An 8,100-nucleotide genomic window follows, 5' to 3' on the forward strand; every position below is an offset into this window, starting at 1 on the left:
ATTTTTATAGGCATTTCATTATAAATTAATTTAGAAATTGATATTTAAATAATGCTTAGCCTTTCAAGAATGTGGTATGCCACATAATTTAGTCACTTCTACTTCTCGTGTCCCATGGCAGTTTATTTTTTCTCAAATAGATTTTGCTTACACATTATTAAGGGACATAATATAGACAGCTGATGTACAAAAGCAAATAGGTGTATATAAACCAAAGCATCCATTATACAATATACACACACCTACACAATAATAAAGATTTGCTCTGGCACCTGAGACATCTTTCTGTCCTACTTGTAGTCATTGCTAGAATACTTATTTGTAACCAGTTTCAATAGTCAGGGTCCTGGCAGAAAAAGAGATGACACACTCAAAGGGATTATTGATAAGAATTCATGAAAAGTCTATTGACAGAGGCAAGAACATGATTAGGGATCCAACAAGGGGTGAAGAAACACGTGGGACTGACAGCAATAGGAAGCCATCACCTTGACTAGCCTGAAGGGTAAGGAAAAGGTGTTGTGCAGTTTCCACAACCCAGTGAGAGCTGTAGCTATGGAAGGAGATGGCCTGAGCAGATACCTGACCTGAAAGGAAATAAACAGCAAATAAATACTATGATTTCTATCTGTTTCTACACTTTGCTCTCCAGCTAGTACCTTCCATTTCCTGAATCCAACCAAAAGGAAAAGAGCAGAGGAAGCCAAGTGATATATTCCGAAAAAGTCAATCTCCCTACCAGATAGAAAAGTGCAGGAAAGGACAAAGAAGAGCTCTCAAGAGCCTAATAGATGAGGAAATAGACAAAGCATAGCTTTTTAATAGAAGAGAAACCCATGTATCTGTAGAAAGACAGAAAGACTTGCACGGGTTTTCAAAGACAAATATTGAAAATATTGAGTGAATAAGAACAGGTTTTAAAGAATGCAAGTTCTATGTGATTCAATTCATGTCTATCTTGGAAACACAGGAAGCAATAATATATATTTTGTGCACATAAACCTATGTATTAAAAGTAATATCAAAAATTTTAAAACATAGAAAATAAGAATAGATGCTAAATTTAGTTAGTGGTTACCTCTAAGAATGGAGAGAGTAAATGCTATGGAGATGTGAGGCTTCCACTGCACTCCAGCCTGGGCAACAGACCAAAACCTGGTCCCTAAAATTAATAATAACAATAATATTCGGAAATCCTAAAAATTACAATTGAATTTTAATGAGAATCTGGAAAATAAAATGTTTTGTTTTCTATTAACCTTTTTTCAATAAACATGCTAAACACTTTTTAAATGATGATTTCATACCTTTCTAAAATCTAGGTGTAAGTACATAAATTTCTGTTATACTTCACTTTTCTGAATATACTTTTCTGTATTTTGAAATATTTCATAATTAACTACAAAATAAAATGCCGATGTGAAAAAGAAAGAGAGGAAGAGGGAAAGCGTAGTCTGGCCCATTAGAGAAGGCAGCTGCCATGTTTCTTACAGAACAAATCAAGGACTCAGGACCCACAATTGGAGGGGTAAAAAGTGTCTTCATTCATTCCTCCAGCAGCCTCTGCTCCAGAAGCCATGCCTGTGTGTGTCCTCCTCGGTCCAGCATCACCTCTCTCAGAATCAGTGGGACTTGCAACCAGCTTCTGGCATTAGGTTTTCCCTAAGTCTTTTCTTTTAAGAGAGTGAACTTTGAAGTTTATTAAGTAATTAGTCCTCATATATAAAAAAGTTTCCTATTAATGAATAATACATGTCACTTCAAGGTTTTAGACAATATAGAAACTTACAGAAAAGTGTTTTTAGACCACTTTACATAGTTGGAGAAAGAAAATAAAAGGATTAAACTAAATTATGAGTTCAAATGCATTTATGATCAAAATTAAGTGAAACAAAAAGATCAAAACACATTTTGCAGCAGAACCTGTAAAAGCTTTTTTGTATTCATCTTTTTGAACCATGAAATAGAATGAATTTTTCTTGTTTTAATAAGATTTTCAAGAAACAGAAATAATTTAATCATGAAGTGTGAGCTTAATAATGAACATATTTTATTATCAGTATCAACTGGTGAATTAACTGTTATCCAAGAAGGTTGACATGTTCTAACTAGTATTAACAGAATATTGAATTCATTAATGAATATATAACTATTTTGAGCACACAAATAATCCCTAGTTTTATACCCACTGCATTTCAAAATTCTTTAAATTATGGGGCATTCAATGTATTTAATGTGGCAGAAAAAAATGTTAAATGTTTCATTATTTTATTCTGTTCAGTCCTTTTCCCATTAAACAAGAAAACACTGACATAACCATTTTTGGTTTCACTTCCACAAGGTCAACAGGTAATGCATATATCTGGGCACTGATCTCACAAGCAACTGAACTGGCATATCTTGAAGCTGGAAATAAAAGCATTTTTATTTGCACTTTTTAAAGTACAGTTTCAACAAGATCTGATGACATATTCAACATGTACCTTCTCATCAGCTGCCATAACTAATGCCAGAATAAATGTTGAATTCCCTTCATTTAGGTCCTGTCCAGCAATGCCAGCGAAGGAGAATTTGGCCTTATTCTTCCAAAGTTCCACTGCATAGTTAGTTATCAACGTTTATGTTCCCTCCAAGGGCAGGATAAGGAGGTTTGTTGACATGGCTCCAGTTGACCAACACTCAGATCATATCATAGAGCTGAAAGATCACTAAAGCATCTGCAAGGTAACTGTACAAATGATTAATGTATGGGTTGATTCCCAAGGAATTCACCAGTTCTGAAATGTCCTCTCTTCTTTGCTCTCTCCCTCCAATAAGTTTATATTGATGTCATTATTATCCAACTTGTGTAGGCATGGATAGGTATTAAACAGATTAACTATGAAAGCTAAATTAAGTTTAGGATTGCCTGAAACCACATCTGCAGGAGTAACAAACTGTTTACAGCCAAGTTTGTCTACTTCTTGAGCATAAGTCCAGCACACTTCAGATCATTTTTCTCATGAAATCCTGAAGATGGACTGAAAAGTCCATATTCCCAGTCACCTTTAGGGTCAATTTGTTTAAGCAGATGAAAATAGGCTGTTGAATCCTTATTGCCTTGCTGAAGTTGTTGATGGTACACCATCCTGCATCAGCCAGATGATAATTCACCCATTACAGCAGTAATTCCTTAGGAGAAAGCTACATTAGTACCTCTAGTCCCTCACCTTCATTTAGCAATGCGATCAGAGCTTCATTCCTAGAAATCTCGATATCATCAAAAAGACCAACTTAGATGATCTGCCAGAGAAGTCCTAAGACCAAGTGAGGTTTTCCCTCTTTGAGATTCTGTGCACTGATGTTGACCACTGTACAACCAACCAATGGTCGAGACAGAATTTGGGTCTAGTGTATTAGTCCATTCTCATGCTGCTATAAAGAACTGCCCAAGACTGGGTAATTTATAAAGTAAAGAGGTTTAATTGACTACAGTTCCACACAGCTGGGGATGTCTCAGGAAACTTACAATCATGGTGGAAGGGGAAACAAACACATCCTTCTTCACGTGGCAGCAGGAAGGAGAAGTGCCAAGCAAAAGGGGGAAAAGACCCTTATAAAACCATCAGATCTCATGAGAACTAATTCACTATCATGAGAACAGCATGATGGTAACTTCTCCCATGGTTAAATTACTTCCCACCAGATGTCTCCCACTACTTGGGGAGATTATGCGAACTACAGTTCAAGGTGAGATTGGGTGGGGACACAGAGCCAAACCATATTATTCTGCCCATGACCCCTCTCAAATTGTATGTCCTCACATTTCAAAACACAATCATGCCCTTCCAACAGTCTCCCAAAGTCTTAAATCATTTCAGTTAACTCAGAAGTCCAAGTCCAAAGTCTCATCTGAGAGAAGGCAAAGCCCTTCCACTTATGAGCCTGTAAAATCAAAAGCAAGTTAGTTACTTCCTAGATACAATGGGAGTACAGGCATATTATACCTGTTTCAAGTGGGAGAAACTGGCCAAAACAAAGGGGCCATAGGCCTCATACAAGTTCAAAATCCAGCAGGGAAGCCAAATGTTAAAGCTCCAAAATCATCTCCTTTGACTCCATGTCTCACATCCAGGGCACTCTGATGCAAGAGATGGGATCCCACAGCCTTGGGCAGCTCTGCCTCTATGGCTTTGCAGGGTACAGTCCCCCTCCTGACTGTTTTCACGGGCTGGCGTTGAGTCTCTGTGGCTTTTCCAGGCTCACAGTGCAAGCTGCTGGTGGATCTATCATTCTGAGGTCTGGAAGACAGTGGTCCTCTTCTCACAGCTCTACTAGGCAGTGCCCCAGTGGGGACTCTGTGTAGGGGCTTCAACCCCACATTTCCCTTTCTCACTGGCCTAGCACAGATTCTCCATGAAGCCTTCACCCCTTCAGCAAACTTCTGCCTGCACATCCGGACATTTCCACACATCCTCTGAAATCTAGGTAGAGGTTCCCAAACCTCAATTCTTGACTTCTGTGCACCCTCAGGCCCAACATCATGTGTAAGCCACCAAGGTTTGGGGTTTGCACCCTTTGAAGCCATGGCCTGAGCTGTACCGTGGCCCCTTTTAGTCATGGCTAGGATGCAGGGCACCAAGTCCTGAGACTGCATAAAGCAGCAACGACCTTGTCCTGACCCATGAAACCATTTTTTCTAAGACTTCGGGCCTGTGATGAAAGGGACTGCTGGGACAACATCTGACATGCCCTGGAGACATTTTCCCCATTGTTTTGGTGATTAACATTTGGCTTCTCAGTACTTATACAAATTTCTGCAGACTGCTTGAATTTCTCCTCAGAAAATGGGTTTTTCAATTCTACCACGTTGTCAGGCTGCAAATTTTCCTAACTTTGCTTCCCTTTTAAACCTAAGTTCCAACTCCAAACCATACCTTTGTGAATACATAATACTGAATGCTTTTAACAGCACCAAAGTCACATCTTGGACACTTTGCTGCTTAGAAATTTCTTCTGCAAGATACCCAAAATCATCTCTCTCAAGTTCAAAATTCCACAGATCTTTGAGATCTTTGGGCAAAGGAAGAGCCAAAAAAAAAAAAAAAAAAAGCCAGTCTCTTTACTAAAACATACCAAGAGTGACCTTTATTCCAGTTCCTAACAAGTCCCTTATCACCATCTGAGACCACCTCGGCCTGGACTTCATTGTCCATATCACTATCAGAATTTTGGTCAAAGCCATTTAACAAGTCTCTAGGAAGTTCCAAACTTTCCCACATCTTCCTGTCTTCTGAGCCCTCCAAACTGTTCCAACCTCTGTGTGTTACCAAGTTCCAAACTTACTTCCACATTTTCAGGTATCTTTACACTACCCAGTACCAATTTACTGTATTAGTCTATTCTCACATGGCCATAGGGAACTGCCCAAGACTGGGTAATTTATCAAGGAAAGAGTTTTAATTGACTAGCCATTCCACAGGGCTGGGGAAGCCTCAGGAAACTTACAATCATGGTGAATGGTGGACGGAGAAGCAAACATGTCCTTCTTCATATGATGGCAGGAAGGAGAATTGCAGAGCAAAAGGGGGAAAAGCCCCTTATACAACCATCAGATCCCATGAGAACTCACTATCATGAGAATAGCATGAGGATAACTGCCCTCATGATTAAATTACCTCCCACAGTGTCTCTCCCATGACACTTGGGGATCATGGGAACTATAATTCATGGTGAGATTTGGGTGGGGACACAGAGCTAAATCATATCAACTAGGTTTAAATTTTCAGAAAGAGTGAAAGTGGTGAGCTTTTTATTAATGGCTCTTTCATCAGTTGTATCTGGTTCAAATAAATTGATCATTTTGCAAAGAAGGACGAGATCTGCAAGTAACTCGAAGATACTGCCATCATTGAGGTTCATGGTATAAGATGCTTCATGTCTAAGACTACAGTCAGGGTCATTCTCCAGGGATTTGTTTATCCAGTTAACAAATGCCCCCTTTTTTCCCCTGAATATGAATGCTGTGTGCCCTTACTGGAAATAGATGAAGTTCCTCCCACAACAGTAATCATTTCCCTCATGTTCATTACAAGATGTTTTGCTAATATCTTTCCTTTTTAATTCTTGCATCAGTGACACAAATTCTTCAAACTGATTTTGCCATCTTGGATGTTGTCTGCAACTGCTAGAATTTTCTCATATACCTTGCAGCCAGGCATAGGAAGGCTTGCTTAACCTTATATAGGTCTTGAAGTTCATAGTCACGGACATACTCACTATTGTGAATATCTATTCTACTAAACACTTCTTTTATTCTTCAAGCTCCTCCCAAGAAATGGTAGTAGTACTGTTTCCAACTTTGGATAGGAAAGACTGCCTTCAGGTCTTTATATCTCTTTATCTTGTAGTTTACTAGTTGCTTTCACATTCACTATCTTGTTTAGTCATCAAACCCACAGCTCCCTTCTCACAGGGTCAGAAACAGAAACACACACTTTGACTTCTCATCCATAGTTCCCCTAAGTCTTAATTTTAAGTGATGTTGTCAGTTTTCCTCCTTTATGGTGACTTGATAGGTATTTTTAAAAGGAAGGTAAGAAAACCCACATTAGCTGCTTACATCTAGGCATCATTTTAAACTGCAGCGCACAATAATGAATCAGCTTAAATAAATCCAGTTGCGCTAAGGTTCTTAAGACACTGGACTGTAATTTATCTTTTTTCTGTTCTCTAGTAGCCTATCAGTTCTTCTGGGGCAGAAAACCTTTTTTTCTTGTTTACCTCCAGGTCTTCAGCATCTGGCACAGTGCTTGATATCAATCAAAGCAAACAACTGTTCAAGATGTGATGAAAATTTAGAAGTGTAGAGAATTGAACAGTAAGAGGAACAAAATTTTTAAAAGGAGATCATAGGAAAGAATTTTGAGAAAAACTATATCTTATAATGAAACACATCTACTGCAAATTAGGACAATTTTGACAATACATTTCTGAATGCAGATTAATTATAATTATTCTATAATGTTTGCATGTATGGCATATATAACATATGATATATTTTATATTGGAAAGTTATTTCTGCTTGAAATACAATACAATGAGCACCTGTATAACCTTCATCTAGATAAAGGTTCTTTATGGCTATTTTTCCCCTATCCAGGATTCAATCAAGGGATTATGCATTTCATTTGGTTGTCACATCCTCTTAGCCTTTGATGGAGGACACGCGTGCACACACACACACACACACACACACGTGTGCTCTTTTTTGTTCTTTGTGACAGTGGCATTTTTGAAGAGTCCAGGTAATTTGTCTCATATCTCAATCTTGATTTCTCTGATAGCAGACAAATCTTTACATTTAGATGCAGGTTATGTATGTTTGGCAAAAATACTATTTAAGTGATTTTGTGTGTCTCAGAAGATGTATCATCACCAGAAGTACATAATGTCAGTTTGTTCCAATGTTAATGAGGCTAAATTTCATCACTCAGTTAAGGTAGTTTCATCAAATCACTCCAATAAAGTTACTGTTTTCTCTTTGCAATTAAATAACCTGTAGAGTGATGTTTTGAGACTATTCTGTTAACCCAATGAATTTGGTGTCCATTGATAAATCTTCCTGAATTATTACATATGTGTTGCGAAGTAATAATTTTCTAATTATTTCACACATTCTCCACTTATTAGCTGACATGCTCTGTAAAGAAGAGTTTCCCCCTCCACACACTGACCTTTATTTTATAGCTGTGTAGTTACAGATTCTATTTCTGTCTTCGACATATTTTCACCCATTGCCATTATTATGGTTTTGATGCTCAGATTGTCTCACATTTAGCCAATGAGAACTCCTCCAAACTGGCTTCTGAGTCATTTTGATGTACTTCTCTCATTTGCTCAACACATATTTGCTTTCTGACCCAACAATATATGACAGTCTCTCCTTTTACTTTCCCTCCATCAGAACTGTGAACAGCCTTTACTCTAAGGAACCTGCTGCCTTTTACTGAGGATGGTACTTAGATCCCATGGCCCATTGAGTTATTGCTACTGAGTTATGGCCTAAATACTTCTCTAACCCATGTCTACTACCTCCACCCTACTCCATGGCAACAATCC

General features: G+C 38.2%; 1 pseudogene; it reads right to left on the reverse strand.

The window, feature by feature from the left end:
- Positions 1–393: 393 nt before the first annotated feature.
- Positions 394–6,333, reverse strand: LOC129478564 (plastin-1-like; annotated as a pseudogene).
- Positions 6,334–8,100: the final 1,767 nt, after the last annotated feature.

This window comes from Symphalangus syndactylus, chromosome 3 (assembly GCF_028878055.3).
Source record: "Symphalangus syndactylus isolate Jambi chromosome 3, NHGRI_mSymSyn1-v2.1_pri, whole genome shotgun sequence".
Lineage (NCBI taxonomy): Eukaryota > Metazoa > Chordata > Mammalia > Primates > Hylobatidae > Symphalangus > Symphalangus syndactylus.